Genomic DNA, 21,307 nt, shown 5'->3' with positions numbered 1-21,307 from the left:
AAATGACTGCTGAAAGAATAAATCATTAACACCTGCCTAAGTGCCCCTGTCTTTTGTCCAGAGAATAGTTAGGAAGGTTCAGATTGGCCAAACTGGGCCTGCAAAGTCTCCGAACACAAGGAAATCCACTTCCGAAAAGTCCAAACCAGCTTCTCAGATTTAAAAAGCTCCTTTCTTTGGCCTTGGGTCAGGGCTGCTGGCCGAGAGAGCAGAATGCTCAGTTATACTGGAATTTCAGGGCAACATAACTTACAGGTATAAGTGTGCCTCTAAGATTGCACGAGACAGATTATTTAATCAGCTTCTTGGTGGCCATCACAAAGGACCACAAATGGAATGACAAAACATGAGTGACCTAGAAACCACAAAAAGAAGGTTGCTGGCCAAGCCCTGCGCCCGACCCTCAGATTCTAGAAGATTCTAGAGGTTTTTTTTTTTTTTTTTTTTTTTTTTTTTGCTTTTTGGGTCACACCTGGCGATGCACAGGGGTTACTCCTGGCTCTGCACTCAGGAATCACTCCTGGCGGTGCTCGGGGGACCATATGGGATGCTGGGAATCGAACCGGGATCAGCCTTGCGCAAGGCAAACACCCTACCCGCTGTGCTATCGCTCCAGACCCTAGATTCTAGACTCTTGCCCTCCTGGATTCCCCTGGCACCCGCGTCCCTTCACCCAGGGTTTAGCTCTCACTGTGCCTCTGTCATGAGGACCCATGGGAGAGGCAGTCAGAGCTTGCCCAGACACGAGGGCTGACTGGTGACCCGGAACTTAATCACTTCTGCAAAGCCCTGGCTTTCCCAGGAAGGCCCCATTTCCAGGTGCTGGGATTAGGGCCTGCTCTCTTCGGGGGATATCATGTGTCCTTACTCTACTCGCACTGGAAAAACAAAAACCTGTGCATCTGAAAGGCAAATGGAACTAAGTTCCCTGCAGTTGCTGATGTCTTTCTGCCCGGCCTGCCTGAAATTGGTCCTTGGTCTTGGAGGGGGGGCTTTGTGAGGTGCATTCAGATTTCAGGAGGCCCTCGAGGCTGGGCCACTGGGGGCTATAGCTGGGTGAGCATGTCCACGCTCAGCGCTGACAAGGCCAAGGGGGGATTCGAGGGGGGACGCCGGATAAACACACGGTGAGGCCTCTGGTGCCCTTTTTCTCCCCAAGCCTAAGAAACAGGCCTTTTCCCCCGACTCAGTAAGAAATTCTCCCAGGGGGCCGGAGCGATAGCACAGCGGGTGGGCGTTTGCCTTGCACGCGGCCGACCTGGGTTCGATCCCTGGCATCCCATATGGTCCCCCAAGCACCGCCAGGAGTAATTCCTGAGTGTAAAGCCAGGAGTAACCCCTGAGCATCGCTGGGTTGTGACCCAAAAAGCAAAAAAAAAAAAAAGAAAGAAAGAAATTCTCCCAATCACCCTTTTATTTTTATTGAACTTTTTTTTGGCTTTTTAGGTCACACCTGGCAATGCACGGAGATTATTCCTGGCGGTGCTTGGGGGACCATATGGGATTCTGGGAATCAAACCCAGGTTGGTTACGTGCAAGGCAAATAAATACCTTACCCTACCCGCTGTATTATCACTCCAGCTCCTTGATTTTTATTTATTTATTTATTTATTTGCTTTTTGGGTCCCACCCAGCGATGTTCAGGGGTTACTCCTGGCTCTGGACTCAGGAATCACTCCTGGCAGTACTCAGGGGACCATATTGAATGCTGGGAAGAATCAAACCTGGGTCGGCCACATGCAAGGCAAAAACACCGTACCCGCTGCGCTATCGCTCCAGCCCCTTGATTTTTTTTTTTTTATGTAGACAAAATCCACAACTACTGGTACAATTCTAGAGTTGAAATCGATTTGATAACAAAGCTCCAATATTAAAATCGATACTTTTTTTAATCAAAAAAATTTTTTTTTTTTTTTTTTTGCTTTTTTGGGTCACACCCAGCGATGCTCAGGGGTTACTCCTGGCTTTGCACTCAGGAATTACTCCTGGCGGTGCTTGGGGGACCATATGGGATGCCGGGGATCGAACCCGGGTCGGCCGCGTGCAAGGCAAACGCCCTACCCGCTGTGCTATCGCTCCGGCCCCTCAAAAAATTTTTAATGTGAAAATGGTTTCCTCTCACTAGGGGTTTGCTAAGTCTTTGCAGAGTTACTAGGCCTTGCTGTGCTGGCTGAGCCTCCTGTGTGGCTGCTTTTATTCGCTGAGCTTAGTTTGCCTCTGTGTCACTTTCCCGTCTAACTTGCTGTGCTCCTACGCGGATGTCAGCCTTGGGGATTTAGGAGGGGCTGTGGGGCCCAGGGACTTCAGGATCTACGGTCCGGGCCCGATGAGTTTACATGTGGGAGGGGCTTCCGGAAGCAGCAGGGGAGAGAAGGCTAACCCTTCCCCCCACCAGAATCCCAGAGTTCTCAGCCTGTCACCCATTTTTCAATCACTGAAAAATTAGCATTTCCTGTGTGTGCCTTAGGGAGCCTGGTTCCCAGGGGAGCTCAGGGAGGAGAGTGGGGAGGCGGGGAGACAGGAACAGCAGGGAGGGTGTTGGTTGCCTGGCTCGCGGCTGACCCGGGTTCAATCCCTGGCACCCCCTGTGGCCCCCTGAGCACTGCCAGGAGTGATCCTCGAGTGCACATTCAGGAGTAAGCCCTGCGTGTGGCCCAAAAACCAAAAAAAGAGAGAGGAGAAGGAGAACAAGCAGTGGAAATAAAACCCTGGCACTCTGGGCGCAGAAAAGGCGCATCAGTTTGCTCGGGAACCGACAGTCCAGAGAGAAACCCAATTAATCGACTAATTATCTTTCAGCGCGAGCAGCCGTTTTTAGCCCTCAGTTGTGGGAGAAATCACACCTTCCTGGTACACGGCTCAGCCGGCTGACCTGGCCTTCTTGTCTCCCCTCAACCCTGTCAGGGGTGGGGTGTGGCGAGTCCTCAGCCTCGGCCCCCTACCTCGGGGGGAGAAGCCCAGGACTCGGTGGCACCCCTTCACTGCGGCCCCTCCCGCTCCACACGGGTGCAAGGTGACACAGGAGATGCTTGCCCCGTCCCACACCCGCTGCTTCTTTTTTTTTTTCTTTTTTTTGGGTCACACCCAGCGATGCACAGGGGTTACTCCTGGCTCTGCACTCAGGAATCACTCCTGGTGGTGCTCGGGGGACCATATGGGATGCCGGGGATCGAACCCGGGTCGGCCGCATGCAAGGCAAACGCCCTACCCGCTGTGCTATCGCTCCGGCCCCACACCCGCTGCTTCTTATGGGAAAGTATCCCCATCAAATAAACGCTGGGCCAGGGGTCCCTCAGGCTGAAAGCCCAGGTCTCCACCCACTTGAGGCGGAGATGGTGCCGTTCGGGGGCTACAAGCACCTGCCGGGCAAGCGTGAGGCCCTGAGTTTGACCCCTGGTGCCACCCACATGCACCCAGGCAGTCCCAGTGGCCCTGCTGTCCGGGGTGTGGGGTCTCTGGTGCAGAGTCTGGTGCAGCACGTACCCAAACCCAGTGGTGGCACTCGGAGCCCAGCTCCCGAGTGCCACCACTCGGAGCAAAGGGAGAGAAATGTTTTAAGAACAGTGGAAAAGTAAAGCAAACTTATTTTTTTCTTTTTTGTGCTTTATATAGCCGGTGATGCTCAGGGGTTGCTCCTGGCTCTGCACTCAGTAATTACTCCTGGTGGTGGTTGGGGGACCATATCGGGGCTGCCAGGGATCAAACCTGAGTCAGACATGCGCAGGGCAAACGCCCTCCCTGCAACACTATCGCTCCAGCCCCAAGCAATGCAAAATTTTATTTTGGGGTCTTTGGTTTGGGTAGGGGGGTGTAGTTCTGTCAGCTTAAGCCCCTCACTGGCAGTTCAATGAGTCCAAGAAGGGGCCAGAGTATATAGTAGAGTGGATGTCTTGCACGTGGCCGGCCAGGGTTCGATCCTGGCATCCCATTTGGAACCCCCCGGCCTACCAGGAGCAATCCCTGAGCCCAGAGTCTGGAGTAAATCCTGTATACCGCCCTGGTGTGGCTCCCCCAGAAAGTTCAAGAAAGTTTGAGCAACAGGAAATCCAGGAGGGTCGGGTTTGGAGAGCGGCGCCAGGCTCCAAGACTGGCGTCTGCCCCCCACGGGCCGCATGAGCCCGGGGTGGGGGTGGGGGTGGGGGTGGGGGTAACAGCATCCTCCCTGAGGCCCAGTTTCCTACCTGGAGGAGGGACGCGTGAGTGGACCCGGGTGGTGGAGGCGGTGGGACTGGCCGCTGGGTGCTCCCTCTGCCCCCTCGCCAAGGGCCATGGGCTCAGGGGTAAGGACAGGAAGGTGCAAAGGGCCGGAGGTGAGGGAGGACACGGCGGCTGCTGGGCTGGCCAGACCTCTCGGGAGCTGCCCAAAGGTGAAGGCTGCATCCCTGCACCCTGGGTTTCAAGTCCCCCCCCCCCACCCGCTGCTCCCTGCTCCGACCTGCCTGCAGGGGAGTGAGGCACGGAGATGCCCCCACCCCGGGTGTTCCAGGAGATGCCTGCCCCTCAGCAGCTGGCAGCCCCGGGAACCCTCAGCAGCGTCCCAGTGCCCGCACTCAGGGCAGCCGCTAGCAGCCGGTGACCCTGGGAGGTTAGTGGTGCCGCCGTCACGGAGGGGCTGTGTCCACCCGGTAGCCCGGGTCAGCCACATGCAAGGCAAACGCCCTATCCGCTGTACTCTCGCTCCAGCCCCAGAAGTTTCTTTATTTTTTTTTGTGTGTGTGCTTTTTGGATCACACCCGGCATTGCACAGGGGTTACTTTTGGCTTTGCACTCAGGAATCACTCTTGGCGGTGCTTGGGGGACCATATGGGACGCTGGGAATCGAACCCGGGTTGGCCGCGTGCAAGGCAAACGCCCTACCCGCTGTGCTATCACTCCAGCCCCCAGAAGTTTCTTTCTTCAGGGGTCACACTTAGTGGTGCTTGGGGGCCACTGCCTTGACCCCTGGGCTCCTGCGTGCGAAGCTCCCGTTCCCGCCCTCTGAGCATCCATCTTCCCGGCCCAAGAATCCTAAGGAAGCTCTTCCTGCTCGCCCCCAGGCCGAGTGATGGTCTCTCCCTGCGGTCCTGCTCCCTTCGGAAAAGCCCACGAGACAGACACGAGCTGGCTTCTCACACGCGGCACCCGGCGTCTAGCTGGCTGGTTCTGAGACGAGCCAGGAGAGAAGGTGGGAGGCAAGAACAGAACTGAGAAAGACGCTGGGTCGAGCAGATGGAGGAGCGGCCGTGGCAAGTACATTTATATTTTTTACATTTTCTGGTGCACACCCAGCAATACTCTGGGATCACTCCTGGAGGGGCTCAGGAGGCTGTATGGGGGGGGGCCGGGGACCGAACCCAGGTCAGTCATATGCAAGACTGGCATCTTTCCTGCTGGACCCCTGCTCTGGCCCCGGCCAATACAGTTAATATCGTCAAAGGGGCCAGTGCAGTCACTAGTTCGAGCAACACGCGTAACCCTCAGCAGGCGGAACCCCAACATCATCCACACGACCCTCCCTCTCTGTGCCCACCACTCCCCTGCCTTTTGATTCTGAGGGGTGCACCCCATTGCTGTGGGCAGGGGGAAATCAAGGGGGCTCAGACTGAACCCCGGGAGGCTGGCTGGGCCCTGCAGGACCCTCCCCGCTAACCTCTGCCTGTCTGGGGCCCCAAAGATCTGCTCTCCCGAGCTGGCACCCTAGTCCCTCGCGGCCCCTTGTCCAGCCTCTGGCCAGGGGTCCCCAAAGGGCGGCAGCTGTGAGCGCTGCACGGGGCAGCTTGGCGGTGGCGGGAGGAAGAGGAGCTTCCCCGTCTGAGAAGCGGGGGGGCTGCCCACGACGAGGCTCTAAATCTGGCTCTGCCGTCACCGTCACCGTGAGAAGCGAGAAGTGGCAGCCCAGTTTGGAGGGAGGGAGGCCGACTCTGGGCTTAAAATACCTCCTCCGAGCTCGGGTGACAGCTGACCCGTGTGTGAGGCTGGACAGCGCCGGAGGAGGTGGGAGCAAGGGCGGGGTGCTCTGAGCACTGCGGGCCAGGCCAGGATGCAGCCCGACCCTCCCTCCTCCCCAGGGAGCCTCGTCAGACATGAAACTGCAGCCGCACAGGGCAGAGCAGGCGACGCCGCCATCAGCACGGCCGACCCACGCCAACAGCACGGCCGACCCACGCCAACAGCGAGTGTCAGCTGCTCTCTCGCAGGGAGAGAAGCGGCTAGGGCAAATCTGACAGGAAACTAACTTCCTTCCTTCCTCCCTTCCTTCCTTCCTTCCTTCCTTCCTTCCTTCCTCCCTCCCTCCCTCCCTTCCTTCCTTCCTTCCTTCCTTCCTTCCTTCCTGCCTTCCTTCCTTCCTGCTTTCCTTCCTGCCTTCCTTCCTTCCTGCCTTCCTCCCTCCCTCCTTCCTTCCTCCTTCCCTTTCTCCTTCCTTCCTTCCTTCCTTCCTTCCTTCCTTCCTTCCTTCCTTCCTTCCTTCCTTGCCCTCCTTCCTTCCTTCCTTCCTTCCTTCCTTCCTTCCTTGCCCTCCTTCCTTCCTTCCTTCCTTCCTTCCTTCCTTCCTTCCTTCCTTCCTTCCTTCCTTCCTTCCTTCCTTCCTTCCTTCCTTCCTGCCTTCCTGCCTTCCTGCCTTCCTTCCTGCCTTCCTTCCCAAGTGATGCTGGGGCACTGGGGGCTATTCCCAGCCCAGTGTTGGGGGGTCCCTTCTGGTAGTCTGCGGATGGAACCCCGGCCTCCCTCCTGCTGAGCTTGAGCTCCTGCCCTTTGAGCCATTCCCCTGGGCCCTGGAACATGTTATATTTAAAGAGGTGGAGGGTGGCTCCATCCAACAGGGCAAACCCACCAGACACCAGTCTGTGGCCCTTGTGACCACGTCCAGCTCTGGGCCAGGCGTGCAGGATAGGCGGGTCGCATAGGACACCCTCAGGGACACACAGCAGGTGGCTGGGGACCCCTGAACACAGACAGGGGTGGAGGAGGTGAGGAGTGAGGTGTAAAGGCCTCCGAGTCTGCAGGAGCTGAGAGAACCGGGGTAGTTAGAATAACTGAACCAGGGTGGGGAGCGGTGGGGAGAGCTTTTGGTTACCACTCCCAGCAGGGGTCCGGGACAAGCAGGGCCACGCTTGGTAGCTGTGGGGGACCCTCCAGGGCTGGGGGTCCAACCCAGGGCCTCACAGATGCAGGACACACGTGCGCTCCCTCACAGCGCAGCTGACGGGCTGAGGGGGAGAGAGCGAGGCAGGGGAGAAACGGGAGGGAGCAGGACCCTGCGGCTCAGTGCCAGCGAGGGGCGGGCACGGTGCCCAGGGCTGCCCGGCCTGCAGACTGAGTCCCTTCAGCAGCCGTCAGGGAGGTTGGCGGGTTGATGAGGCAGCTCTGGGGTGGTGGGGAATGGGGGGCGCATAGCGGGGATGGGCTGCGAATCGGATGTGAAACTGGGCGCAGGTCCCTAAGGCACTGCAGGTGGGGCCCCTCAGCACTGGACAGAAGGGGAGAGAGGGAGGGAAGGGAGGAGGGGGAGGAAAGGAGCTCAGGCCCCCCGGGTGTGCCACATGGGGATGGGAGGTGAGAAGTTCCAGTGACCGAGGTGGGGAGAGAGAGGGCAGGTCTGCACGGGCCATGCACGCGCGCGCCCAGCCGCGCTCAGAGAGGATTTCAGTTGCAGCTCAGTTCCAGCACTGTTCCAACTCCAAATGCAAGCGGTTCCTCCCGGGCTTCCCGCCTCCAAGCAGGCATGGAGCAGGGCCCCTCCCCGCCCCCCCCCCCCCCGCCCAGGGGCCGAGCCCCCTGAGTCACTCCCGCATTATTGGCAGATCCCACCACAGGCTACTCAGGGCCACCCGGGGTCAGCAGAAGGAATCTTACTCGGAGTCCCTGACTAGGAAGATGGAATGCGCCAAGAAATCAGAAGGGACCCTGGAGACTCCCCGCAGGGATGCAGACAGGAGCCAAAGGGCTCTCTGGGAGAGGAACTGTTACCCGTGGGGGTGGGCCACACTCAGAGTGACACTCAAGACATTCCCGAGTCCTGCTCTGGCCCTGGGTGCCTCTACAGAAGGGGACCGGGGGGAGACCAGAGGAGCCAGGACAGGGGTTCTGCATCCTTCCAGGACTCAGGCCCTGCTCACACACCCGCCACTCCCCCCCCCCCCCCACTTCTGGCGGGGTCGGGCAGCCCTGTGTGCTTCGGGCTGGGGCTAAGGGACCGCACGGCGCAGCGGCACTGTTTCAGATTCTGTTAACTCCCCCCAGAGGCTTCAGATCTGGCTCCAGGCTCATCCCCAGAGAACCCCGCCTCCCCGGGGCACTCATCTTCCCAGAGGCTGGAAGGAATGTGCACAGATTACTTTAGTTCTACGCAGGGAGAGAGACAGCACCTTAGGGTCCATGCCAGCGGGGAGGACGCTCAACCCCATGAGGCAGATGGAGAAAAAGGGGGGAACCAGGCATCTCTGTCTCTGCCACAGGCTTTTGTTTTGTTTTGTTTTTTTGGTTCACACCCGGCGATGCACAGGGGTTACTTCTCGCTCTGCACTCAGGAATTACTCCTGGCGGTGAACCCTATGGGAGGCTGGGAATCGAACCCGGGTCAGCCACGTGCAAGGCAAACGCCCTACCCCCCTACCCGCTGTGCTATCGCTCCATCCCCATGGGGAAACAGGCTGCGATTAAACCCAGCCTGGCAGGCCTTCATGCCCACAAAGCGAAAGGCTGGGTAACTTCTGGAATTCCTCTTGCCATCGATCAATGAACCCCTGTTTGGTTTGGTGCCTCGGACCAGGGCGACCCCCAGCTCAGTGCTCTGGGGTCATTCTGTGCAGTGCTCGGGGGACCACCTATAAGCCGGGGATTGAGCGAGGCCTGCCGCATGCGAAGCACCGTCTGAGCCCGCCGAGTTCTCTCTCCAGCCCACAGGGCAGATCTTGTTAGGTGTTTCTCACCGGGCCCGGCTTATCAACTGAGAACAGCAGCTCCTGAACCGTGGATGGCTCGGGTCCCCTCAGACACCAAACCCTGGTGCATCTTGCTTGCCGCGCTTTAGTCAAATCAAGGGGGATTTATTTCTGTCCTTATTAACACTGCAGGAAAAACAGCCATGGCAGCGCCCTGTAGGGGCTGGGTAGGGAGGAGGTCCGGAACAGCGGAAGGAAGAGCTGATCCCTGCAGGGGCAACCCACCCCAGAGGGGCTAAGGGGGATACTAAGTAGATTTTTTTTTTTTTTTTGCTTTTTGGGTCACACCCATTGATGCACAGGGGTCACTCCTGGCTCTGCACTCAGGAATTACCTGAGGGAACCAAATGGGATGCTGGGAATCGAGAATGCAGGTTGGCCGGCTGCGTGCAAGGCAAAACACCCTACCCGCTGTGCTATCGCTCCAGCACCAAGGGATGCTAAGTAGATTTAAAGAAAGGTCCAGTGAATGAGTCTGAGGCTCCAGTGTCCAAGCAGGCTTACGGAGGTTCTGAGAACCTTGGTCTCTAGGCCGGCAGGGGATGGGGAAGCACAAAAGGAAGCCACGACAGGGGCCGGGGCCAGCGGGAAAAGGCCAAGACCCGCAAACGGAGGGCAAGTGGGCATAGCCCCTCCTGGAAACCCCAAACACCACCGCCCACGATTTGTACGCTGCCCCAATTCTGCAGGCTGTCTACAACCGTTCTGTCCAACATACCACCCTGGAACAAAGAGCGGCCTGAATTCTGACACGTGACCAAGCCCAGCGTCGCTCATATTTCTGAGAGACCCAGTAGAAGAAGACACACAAGACCAGCAGGCTGAGTATTCACAAGTAGCCATGTGTGAGTATACGGACATGCAACATGTGTACACAAGTGTGTAGGAAAGTTCATAGCATATACGCAAAAATAACGGTATACCCATACATTTTCTATATAAAATATACATTTTATATAGAAATATATAATAGAAAATATAGAAAACTAAAGAGATTCTTTACATTGTGACCTTGTCTTGGCACTGATGCATTTGGTTTTTTTTTTTTTTTCGAGGGGAGGGAAGGTCGCACCCAGGAGAGCTCGGGTTTGCTCCTGGTGGAGCACGATGGGGCCTAGGACGGGCCTCCTGTATGTCCAGCAAATGCTCCAGCCTGCTGCCCCAGTGCCCGCTGACACTTACACATCAGGATTTTTTATTATGAATCACCCAAGAAGCTCTTTTGGCGGGGGTCGGTCATAAAGGAGGGGTGAGGAAAGACAATGGCTTGGGGCTCGGGATGTTGATCAGTGGGAAGACATTTGCTCTGCCGGTGTGAGGTCCTGGGTTTGATCTGGAGACCGAGAAACAAAGCTCATCCCGCCTCCGCCCCCCCCCCCCAATCATGATGGTCTGATGTCACATCTAAGAGCGACTTAAGAAGCAGCGCCCGGGGGCTGCGCCGTGAGCCCGTGGCAGCCCTGGGCATGCTGTGGAACAGAGCTGTTGACACGGGACTGGGGACACTGGCTCTGAATCAGGGCCTCAGTGCTGTTCCCAGGGGAGGTCACGGGAAAGCCCACGCCCTTCCCAGCACTTCCTTCCTGTCTTCGGGCTGTGGCTCACACAACAGGCAGTGAGGGACCCGGGGGTCTGCTCTGGTCCCTGGTGACCCGGGAAGGAGACACCCCCATTTCCTCTAGTAGAACGACATTCTGGGTCTTGCAGCATCACCAGCCTTGGGGGAGGGGTGGAGGGAAGAGAGACAGACGGGGAGGGGGTGCTGGAGAGAGAGCACAGCGGCTAAGCACTTGCCTTGCATGCAGCCAACCCAGGTCTGACACCCCCTGTGCCCCCTCAGCTCTGCACCTGGGGCTCGCAGCACCTGGGGGTGGGGGAGCACACCTTTTAGGGCCCCTAATCCCTCTGATCTCTGAGCAGATTTGCGGAGAGGACCCAAGGGAAGCTGTTGAAAGAACATCATTCGCCATGGCTTCGGGTTTCATCCTCAACGACAGATCTGAAATGGACTTTTAATGGGTGTCACTCCTTCAGAAAGGCGAGCGGATGGAGCACAGGGAATCTGAATGGATTTTTCAGTCCCATGGGGCGAGTCTTGGGGTTGGGATTCTATGTGAATGAATCAAATGTCCTGGAAGGCCGGGGAACAGGGCAGGGGGGTTCACAGGCAGCGGGTTCCTCAGTCCAGCCTCCTGGGGGGCTCACTCTGGACTGGACTCCGGAGGAAGCAGGTGTGAAGGTTGTCTGGGGGGAGGAAGCAGGTGCCAAGGCTGCCTGGTCTCAGGCTGACGCCTGCACCAGCTGCTCTCACCCTAACCAGGAGAGCTACCCTGGACCGTGCACGGCACGACGGCCACTGCGGGGCCAAGGCCAATAGCAGATCGCCTCGGAGAACCACCCATCGATTTTGGTTTCGTTTTCGTGCCACACCTGGGGATGCTCAGGGGTTACTCCTGGCAGCCTCGGCAGGAGACTTCGGGATGTCAGGGACGGGACCCAGGCTGGCCACATACAAACGCCCTACCGGCTGTACTCTTGCTCCGGCCCCTGGATTTTGAGAATGCCAAATCTCATGCTTTGGAATAACTTCAGGAGGGTAAATTCTTTGGTTTGCTTTTGGGCCGAGCAGTGCTCAGGGGTCACTCCTGGGAATGCTTGGGGGGACCACATGTGGCACCAGATAGATCCAGGTCAGTGCGTGTAAGGCAAGCATGCCACCAGCTGCACTCTCTCGCTCCAGCCCCGAGGTAATTGTTTTTTATTTTGGTTTTTGTTTTGTTTTGTTTTTCTGTCAAAAGGGATATTAAAGGCCTTGAAGGGGGCTGGAGTGATAGCACAGCGGGTAGGGCGTTTGCCTTGCACGCGGCCAACCCGGGTTCAAATCCCAGCATCCCATATGGTCCCCTGAGCACCGCCAGGGGTGATTCCTGAGTGCATGAGCCAGGAGTGACCCCTGTGCATTGCTGGGTGTGACCCAAAAAGCCAAAAAAGAAAAAAAAGAGAAAGTAAAGGGCAGAGGGGTTGATACTCTGGTTCTGCACTGGAAGGCCTGTTCTAAGAACCTGAACAGAGGCTCCCAAACTTTATCTGACCTACTGTCCCCTGCAGAAAAATAAAACAACCACCTGCACCCCAGGAGCAAACCTACCTCCTTTAAGTGAGCAAAATGCACCCCCTTAAGTTGTCTCCACACTATTACTTCCCCCTGGCTTGTTCCAGTGTCCCCTTGGCGGGCTGTATCTCCACCTTGGGAAACGCAGACCAGGTCAAGGCATTCCGAATGCGGCTTAGGCAAAAAAAAAAAACACCAACAGATTCTCTCAGCCGACCCAAGCAATATGGGGCCAGGCACAGGGGCCAAATGCACATCTACCTGGCTTAAGCAGAAGTCAAACAGAGCCTCAGAGCTCACCTGTGAGTCATCAAGCAGACCAGCCATAAGAAGGATTCTTTTTTTTTTTCCTTTTTGGGTCACACCCGGCAATACACAGGGGTTACTCCTGACCCTTCACTCAGGAATAACTACTGGCGGTGCTCAGGGGACCATATGGGATGCTGGGATTAGAACCCGGGTCGGCCGCGTGCAAGGCAAACGCCCTACCCGCTGTGCTATCGCTCCAGCCCCAAGAAGGATTCTTAAACTGGACTCACGCATTCGGACAGGACACTGCTTTTCAGCTGTTGCAAGCTCCCTGGACCCAGAAGGTTGCTCTAACCTAACAGATTTTCTATTTGAGGCTTAGCTGTTCACGGTGAGGCCCGCTGGCCAGCTTGCCACCGTCAACAAGGCTTGGTGATTTCACTGGTAAAATCTCTCCGTTATTTCTGTTCCATTCCTTTCCATCACTGGTGACCTAGTGAGCGCTTCCGCGGCCGCTTAGCTGAGTGGCCAGCCCAGTGGAGGCAGGGCCAGCTCAGACTGGTGCCAGAGGACATGCTCTATTCCTGGCACGGAGCGGATTTCAGGAAGGAAGAGGACAGCGGCGGGACAACAGATGATAAGTCACTGGGCTTGCCTGTGGCGAGTGCTGTGTGTACATTTAAGGTGGGTGTGTGCAGCTTTCGGGATCCACGTCCACCCAAACAACAATGCCTGCTCCCAGAGGGGTGGGGCGGCCGTCCATGGCCCCGTCTGGATGCTCACTCGGGAACAATGATCCAGTCTCCAGCATCTGTAGACACCTTTGCACATGTGAGTGTGCATGTGTGGGTGCATGTGAGTATGCACGTATGATTCCATGTAAATGTGCGTGTGTCAGTGCATGAAGAGGTATGTGTTCATGTGGATGTGTGCACACATGTGTGCACGCATGTTGGGTGCATGCATGTATGCATGGGTGTGTGCATACGTGGGTGTGTGGGTGGGTACATGGGTGTGGATGTGGGTGCACAGATGGGTATGTGCCTGTATAGGTGGGTGTATACCTGTGTGGGTGCATGCATGTATGTGTGTACATGGGTTGATGGACAAGTGTGTGCATGTGTGGGTGTGCAGCAGGCGTGGTTGGAAACATGGGCATATGTGTGTGCAGGCACATGTGTGTGCACATGGGTACATGAGCATGCATATGGGTGCATGTTTGTGTGTGTGTCTGTGGGTGCATACATGTGTGTGTGAGTATGGAGGTGCATGAGTGGGTATGTGGGTCCCTACATGAGAGTCTGAGCCCCCTTCTCAGCAGTTACTGCCGGCCGGGGCCTGGGCACCCGCAGCAATGCAGATGACAGGTGAGCGCACGTATACCCCAGGTTACAGAGAACCAAACAATTCAGAGGCCACACAATACATCTTCGGCCACCACGCGGTGAGCGGGGGGGCCCTGAGTCCACACCCTTGCCTCTGTACTGCCGAGCCCCTCTCAATGAGGCACCGGGGCCCGCCCACTGGGCCAGCTATCCTCACGCCGCCTAAACTTCCCTGAAATGCCTCCAGTAGGGGCCAGTTTTCCAGTGTCCCATGCCCGGAGCCCCTGGCAAAGGTCCCCACCTGGCTGCCGTTCAAGCCTGCGCATGCGGAAGCATTTGCCAGTGGCACCTGACACTGTTTCCTAAGCAAAGATCCTGAAAACAAAGTGGAGAAAATACCCCAAGAAGCTCGCCGCCCCCTGCTCCCACGCGCAGCTGGCTGCACCCCTGGAGGGGCGGAGGGGGGTGTGGGCAGGGAGCCTGGGACAGGCAGAAAATGTTTTCTTAAAATTTTGGTTTTTTGTTTTTGGGCCACACCCAAAATGATGTGATGCTCAGGGATCACTCCTGGTGGGCTTAGGGGACCATAAGGGGTGTTGGGGATTGAATCTGGGTCAGCCGCATGCAAGACTAGAGCCCTCCCTGCTGTACTATGGCTCTTTTTCATAAACAGAGGCACAGAGGTAGCGAAATCTCTCTTTCCATCTGCCGAGACCAGATTAGACACTGTGGTGATCTCATTATAGACCCTCTCCCTCTCTCCCTCTCCCTCTCTCTCTCTCTCTCTCTCTCTCTCTCTCTCTCTCTCTCTCTCTCTCTCTCACACACACACACACACCACACACACACACACACACACACACACACGCGTGCGTGCGTGCGCGCGCGGGTGAGTGATGCTGCAAAGTATCTCACTGGGTCAATGCTGATACTAGGTCCCCACAGAGCGTAACTGAGGTATAACTGAGGGAGAGGGGGAGGGGTGGGGGTAGTAGCAGACACCCAGCTTAGCCTCTCACTGGCTGCATGACCTTTAATGAATTACTAGCCTCTCTGTTCTTCAGGTTCCCCAAGGAAATACAGCCGTGCTTGGGCGACCATACGGGATGCCGGGGATCGAACCCGGGTCAGTTGGGTGCAAGGCAAGTGCCCTCCCCACTGTGCTATCTCTCTGGCCCCCCGAGCACAGGCTTTGCATGTGGGAGCTACTGGTTTGCTCCTGGCACCGCACAATGCCCAGGATCACCTGGTGTAGCCCCACCAGCCCCTGTGAGTGTGGTCCCCAAACAACAATGAGCAAATGTGTCTGGACATCTGGATGTCGCTGGGGCTGAGAACTGCCCGTTCACAGGGCCACCACTGAGTGGGCAGGGGAGGCCAGGCAGCCTTCTCCCCACTCACCTGCTGCACCCCCCAGGCAGTGAGGGGTGGAGGGCCTCTGAACAGGAATGGAAAAGGTGGGGGGCACCCCTACCCCCTCCTCTCTTCTGCTGCCTCTGGCCTACAGGGGGGAGCAGGCCACCAGAGCAGGGAGTGCTGCTAGGTGGGAGGGGGTGGGGGCACCAGGGCGCTCGGACCCAGAGCTGAGCCTGCAAGCCTCGCTGCTGCCCACCCTGGCCTCAGCGGATGCTCCCTGCCCCCCTGCTTTCTCTTCACCCCGCTTTTCACGGACAGTCTGCCATGTTCCCTGCTTATCTGTGTAACAGTCGGGTCAGACACTCCCTGGCATCAAATTCCGCCTCTGAGCATGTCTGCTTGTGAGTTATTCTCTTCCCGGCGGGCCGAGTGCTAAGCCACAAATGGATGTGGCTTCCCCACCGCCCCACGCCACGCCCCGACAACTTCTGGAAATAATCTTCAGAGCAGCTTGGTGGAGTTACCCGAAACAAAGGGTCCCCACCATCCTCTGATGCCTCTGGGTTGGCCGGGGGTGAAGGTCAAAGAGCAAGCGCGTTCCCTGGAGGGGTTTCTGGTCCCTACTGGGATAAGCCTGCTGCTTCCTCCATCCCCCAGTGCTGCCTTCCTTCCTGCCATTCCTGGAAAGCTCCGCTTCTTTTGTTCCTGTCTGCCCAGCCTCCGACGAAGAGGGGCACCAGAGCCACGCCCCGTCTGCAGAGAGGGGCAGCGGGCAGGGAACCCACCTCAGGGGCTGGCCCTCCTGCAAAGCCCAGCCCAGGAGCCCTTCCTCACACCTGTCCTAGGGTGAGCGCCAAGCAGGCGAGCCAAGAAAACACACCTGTCACCTGTTACAGAAGCGGAGTCAGTCAAGGGACCCAGGAGCCCAGAGTAACCCAGAGGGGCGCTGGGGGCCAGAGGATTGATTCCCAGTGCAGAGGAAGGGCCGGGAGATGGGAGGGTGAAGGGGAAACCCTGGGCAGCACCATGAAACGCAAGGCTCATAAAACAGCTCAGAATTGACTCCGAACAGTGGCAGGAGGGGAGGACACGCCTTCACCCTTGGAGGGAGGGGGGTCGGCAGATAAAACTCCAACGGTCCGTCACGTCACGGAGCACAACCCTGACGGGCAGCAGACCCCGCCCTATTTATAGGCTCCAGGCCCGAAAGAGCGGGTGCACTGGCTGGAGTTTGGGGGACCCTAGTCCGCTGTTTTCTGCTCTCCCGGCCTTTGCATTTATTTCCCCCACGCCAGGCATCTGGCTCTGCACTCCCAGGGTTGAGCAAAGGCTGCATCCCTTGGAGATCCCTCCTAGAAGCCACCAATCCCCGGGCTGAAGCCAACGCACCAACGTCCAAGGACCGTCCCCTCGGGCTAGGATTCTCCACCCGCAGATCGCCAACCGCTTTCAGATGAAGCGTGGAGCGGGCCGGCGTGATAGGATAGCGGGAAGGACGCTTGCCCTGCACGGGGGGAACCCGGGTTCGAACACCTCCAGAGTGATTCCTGAGGGCAGAGTCAGGGGTAAGCCCTGAGCATCGCTGGGTGTGGCCAAAAGCCAAAAGAGAGAGAGACAGACACAGAGAGAGACAGAGAGACAGAGACAGAGACACAGAGACAGAGAGAGAGAGAGGAAGGGAGGAGAGAGAAAGAAAAAAAGAAATACAAAATGGAGCGTGGAAATCACGGACGCGTGGACGGCGCTTTGTTCCCGGCCGCGGGCTCCACGCGCTCGCCCCCGCGGGGCTCCTTTCCCCCAGCCGACAGGGGCTCCCGCTCCCCGCGGCCCGGACCCGCGTTCACGCGGCGTTCCTGCGGCGCGCGCGCGGGTGGGACGGGAGGGGCGCGGCGCGCGACGCCGCGTGGGCCCGTCCCGGGCGGGTGCGGCCCCGCCGCCCTCGGCGCGCCCCTGCTCCGCCCCCGGCGCCGCTCACGGGGCCCAGCCGCGAGGGGGCGGCGGGCTGCACCCCGCGAGCCCGGCCAGTCCCGGATGTTCGGGCTCATCTGGGCGGGGGCGGGGGGTTGGGGGTCGCTATTCGGACCCGGACAGGCTCAGCGCTCTCGACAGCGCTCGCGTACCCGTTCCCAGGCTTTTAGAATGAACCAGAAAGCCGCGCGGACCCGGGGCAGCGCCGCCCGGGCGAGGCTCGGACGGGTTCTCCTGGGTCCAAGCGTGTGCGCCCGCGCGTTCTCGGGTGAAAACCCGCACGTTTCTGAAATAACATTCAGCCACCGTTAAAAAAAAAAAAGAAAGAAAGAAAGAAAAGAACCTCTTAGGCAGGCTTGGACCCCGGAGGCCAATCAGGGGGAGTCTCAGGATTGAGGGGTGTCTTCCTCCCAAGGCCCAGGGGGCGGGGTGCCACCTACCCCCAGGGTTCTCAATCTCTGCTGGGAAGGGACCCGGCAACGCCCCAGGGTCCCTTCTCGGGACGCGCGTGGTTTCCGTGGCAACCTCCCCTGCGCGCCCCCTCCAGCGAGGCCCGGAGAGATGGGTGTGGCCGCAGCACCCCAAGGGACCTCCAGCCCCTCCTCACGCACTCCCGCGAGGCAAAGCAACAGGGCGTGGAGCCCGAGCACCCGCCTGCAGCTGGGCCTCGCCCCCGGGGGAAGGGGGTCGCAAGTGCAGCTGCAGAGGCTTCGTCCCCCAGCCCCCCGCCTCCGCGCGGACACCCAGTCCCCGCGCGCCGCAGCCCCCGGACGCTCCTGGAGCCCCGCCCGGCTCCGGGGGGTGTGTGCGGGGAAGAGGGGGCGGCACGGGGTCACGCCCGTCCATTCGTGCTCCAGGGGCTGTGACCCGAGTCCATGGGCCTCAGCAAGCCGCGAGATCGAACAAAAGGCTCGGGAACGAGGAGCGAAAAACGTCAGGGACCCTGGTTCGACACCCTCAGAATAAAAGCCAAAAAAAAAAAAATAAATAAGCAAACCAAAAAAAAAAAAAAAACCCACCTGGCGGGTAACTCAAGTGCCACAAACCCTACACACAAAGCGTCGAGATCCCCGGGGGAACGCCCCCACACCCCCCGCGACCGTACTCCCAGATTTCCGCGCCCAGGGAGGGCCCCCCACCCCCTTGAACGCGGGTCCCGCCGCGTCCTCGCACGCCACGCGACTCGGCGTGGTCCGCTAAGGACGAACCACGCCGCGGAAAGATGGCACCTCGCGTTTGGAGGGGTGCGGCGGGGGTGGGGGCGGGAGGAGGCACGGCCGCCCCTCCCCCGCTCGCCCACCGGGGTCCACACCCACTGCCGCAGTGAGGGGCGAGCCCTACGCGCCAGCCCCGCGCCTCTGGCAGGGCGCGCGGAAAAAGGGGCCCGCCCCGAAAGGCACCTGCAGCCCCCCGCGCGCGCCCGTGGGGGGCTGCGGCGGGGAGCGGGGCTCGGCCGCTCCCCAGGTGACCCCGGCCTTCTGGAAGTTGCACCCCCGGTCCCGCGCACCGCCAGGTCTCGGGCACGGCGCAGCCCGCGTCTCCGTGCCAGGCGCGCGCAGGGGGAAGGGCAACGAAAGTGACAGCGCCTGGACCCCTCCCCATCTCCTGGATTCCCCTCCCAGCCCCCAAATGTCCCCTGCGGGTTTCTGAAGGTGGAAAACGGGGGAGGGCCGCCGCCTCGAACCGGGGCTGCGAAGCCAGGCCCTTGGAATGGGAAGGTGAAGGGAGGGGCCGAGAAGAAGTCATCTTTTCTAGAACCCGAACTATGCCATCCCTAGGGCTGCTGACACACCTCGGCGGAAAAATCAGGCTGCAGATTCGTTTTTGGAGGTCGTCATTAGACATCCCCCCTAGCGCACACACACACACACACACACACACACACACACACATATACACGCGCGCGCACACGCACGCGCGCGCGCGCACACACACACACACACGCCCATTGCGGCAAAAGACCGTGGTGAAGGAACGGAACGTGCGTTGCAGCCCCCTCCCCCAGGTCAGGGCATCCATGCCCCACCCTGCGGGTACAGCCTCCACCAGGTCCGTGCGAAGCGTGTCGTGCGGACCCCGGTCCTCCCCCCACACCTCCCCTGCACACACGCACGCACATACATTCACATGCGTGCGTGCATCCCCGTGTGCACGGGGCTCTTCGCAAACCGCCAGGGCGGGGAGGGTGCAGGGCGGAACGCCCGCGGTCGCCCACGACCAATGCCCAGCGCGTGAAACCCATCCTTAACGGCGGGGAGGGAGGGGGCGACGGCCCGCCTGCACCGGAGCGGGGCGCGTTGGGGGGGGCGGGTTGCAAGGAAGCGGACGGGGCGGCAGGTCCGGGAACCTCGTGCTTACCTGATGGTCGACAGAGGGCGAGGACCGGAGAGGGAAGCGGTGGAGGGGAGAGCGGCTGCGGCGGCAGAAGGTGGGCGGCGGCGGCGGTGGCGGCGGCGGCGCGGCTGCTGGTGCGGGAGCTGGTGGGTGGCGGAGACTGAGAGCGCGCGCGCCGCCGAGAGAGCGCGCTCCCGAGTCCGCCGGGTGGCGCAGGCGCGAGCGGCGAGCGCGCGCGCCACCCCGAGGGAGGCCCGGGCCGCGGGGCCTCGGCGGGCGCCTTCTCCTCCGGCCGCTAGTGGGCGCGCGCGGGCGCCCCGCCTTGCGACCCGCGGCCGCCCGGGCCGGCTCCTCTCGCCGCTCCCCGCCCGCCTTCCCTCCCCCTGCGCTGCGGGTCGCCGCGCTGACCGCCACGCGCACGCGCGCTCCGGGGCCGCCTTTGTCTGGGTGACAGGGGCTCCTCCCGCGGGCTCTCGGCCCCCCGGCTCGCTTGCCCTTTCCCTTCGCCTGGCCCTGGGCTGCTGTCCGGTCGCCGGCTGGTGTCCGGCGGATGGACGGACGCGCCCCCCGCCCTAGGGCGCCCACCCCATCCCAGGCCGCCGCGCCGCCGCGCCCGGCACCCCCCCCCCCCCCGCTGCGCTCCCCCGCTCCCGACTCTCCCGAAATAGTTCCTTCTGTCGACGCTCCTCTGAAGCCCCCTCCTGACAACCTGCTTTTTTTTTTTTTTTTTACATCTTTTTCACACTGTTTTTGTTACTGGATAAGGTGAATTCCTCGCTTAGCAAATTCTCTTAAAATACATCGACTCTTTCCTAGGGGGTGGAGGCTGGGGCGGAGGAGAAGGCAGCGTGTTCCCAGCAAGCTCAGGGAGATGCTTGGAGTACCGCTTTGCAGGGTGAATGGTTCGTTGCTGCCCAAAGATGCTCTGGTTCCTCTCTGACCCCCCCCCCCCAATGGCCACACCCAGCGCTGCTGGAGGGACCAGGAGGTGCCAGGGATGGACCCCTGGCTTACCTGGTTTACCTGCCCAGTCCGGCTCTCCCCTCCTCCCCACACTCCAAGGGACATTCTAATACACACACACACACACACACACACACCACACCACACACACACACACCACACACCACACACACACACACAGAGTGACCTTAGAATAAAATCTTCAGTTAGGCGAAGCTCCAAGTTGCACTTACTACATTTCAGAACATTTTCACATGGAGTTATTTTAGTCTCTTTCGTGGAAACGTTTAACTGTAAGGACAGCTTGAGGTCTAAGTTCCTTTCCTTTTTTTATTCAATTTTGGGGCCACACTGGCAGAGCTCAGGGGTTACTCTTGGCTCTGCACTCAAGAATCACTCCTGGCGGTGCTCTGGCAACCATATGGAATACTAGTGATTGCACCCTGGTCCACCTGGTGCAAGGCAAGGCAAACGCCCTCCCTGTTGTACTCCAGCCCCTTGAGGTCTGAATTTCTAAGCATCTCTCCGTGGGTGACACATTCCACATTCACGCTCTCCGACTCTGGCCTTTGCTTAGTGTCCCATTTACTTGGACACAGCTGTTTTGTCTTCAGGAGCAGCAACTTGTCTTGAAGCTTTAATTTATGTGCCTCTTAGGATCCTTTAAAAAAAAATAACGGGGGGCCGGAGCGATAGCACAGTGGGTAGGGCGTTTGCCTTGCACGCGGCCAACCCGGGTTCCATCCCCGGCATCCCATATGGTCCCCCAAGCACTGCCAGGAGCAATTCCTGAGTGCAAAGCCAGGAGTAACCCCTGAGCATCGCTGGGTGTGACCCAAAAAAGAAAAAAAAAGAAAAAAAATAATGGAAATGTAGGTTCTAGATTCACACAATAGCAGGGGATTAAAAAACTTTATTCTAACTTACTCCTCTACTAAGTTCGGCCCGGGCTGGGGGCTTCTTTCCCTTCTGCTTTCCAATGCACATTTCTATTTCCAATAAATAAAATATTTATTCAACTGGGATCCATTTGGGGCATGGGATTGGGATTTTGGGGAATTATTTATTTTCTGAAAAGT

The 21,307-nt window shown here is 58.9% G+C and overlaps 1 protein-coding gene across 6 annotated transcripts in view; it reads right to left on the bottom strand.

Annotated features, from left to right (window-relative positions):
* The window catches only part of MAPT (microtubule associated protein tau), an 87,091-nt gene extending 67,646 nt beyond the window's left edge, over positions 1-19,445 (bottom strand). For all 6 annotated transcript variants that reach the window (XM_055129835.1, XM_055129837.1, XM_055129836.1 and 3 more), the window contains exon 1: positions 19,290-19,445. The gene's annotated coding sequence lies outside the window, so the exon portion shown is untranslated. The remainder of the gene's footprint in view (positions 1-19,289) is intronic.
* Between the last annotated feature and the right edge of the window lie 1,862 nt (positions 19,446-21,307).

This window comes from Sorex araneus, chromosome 3, assembly GCF_027595985.1.
Source record: "Sorex araneus isolate mSorAra2 chromosome 3, mSorAra2.pri, whole genome shotgun sequence".
In the NCBI taxonomy this organism is placed as follows: domain Eukaryota; kingdom Metazoa; phylum Chordata; class Mammalia; order Eulipotyphla; family Soricidae; genus Sorex; species Sorex araneus.
This window is presented reverse-complemented; position numbering and strand designations above follow the sequence as displayed.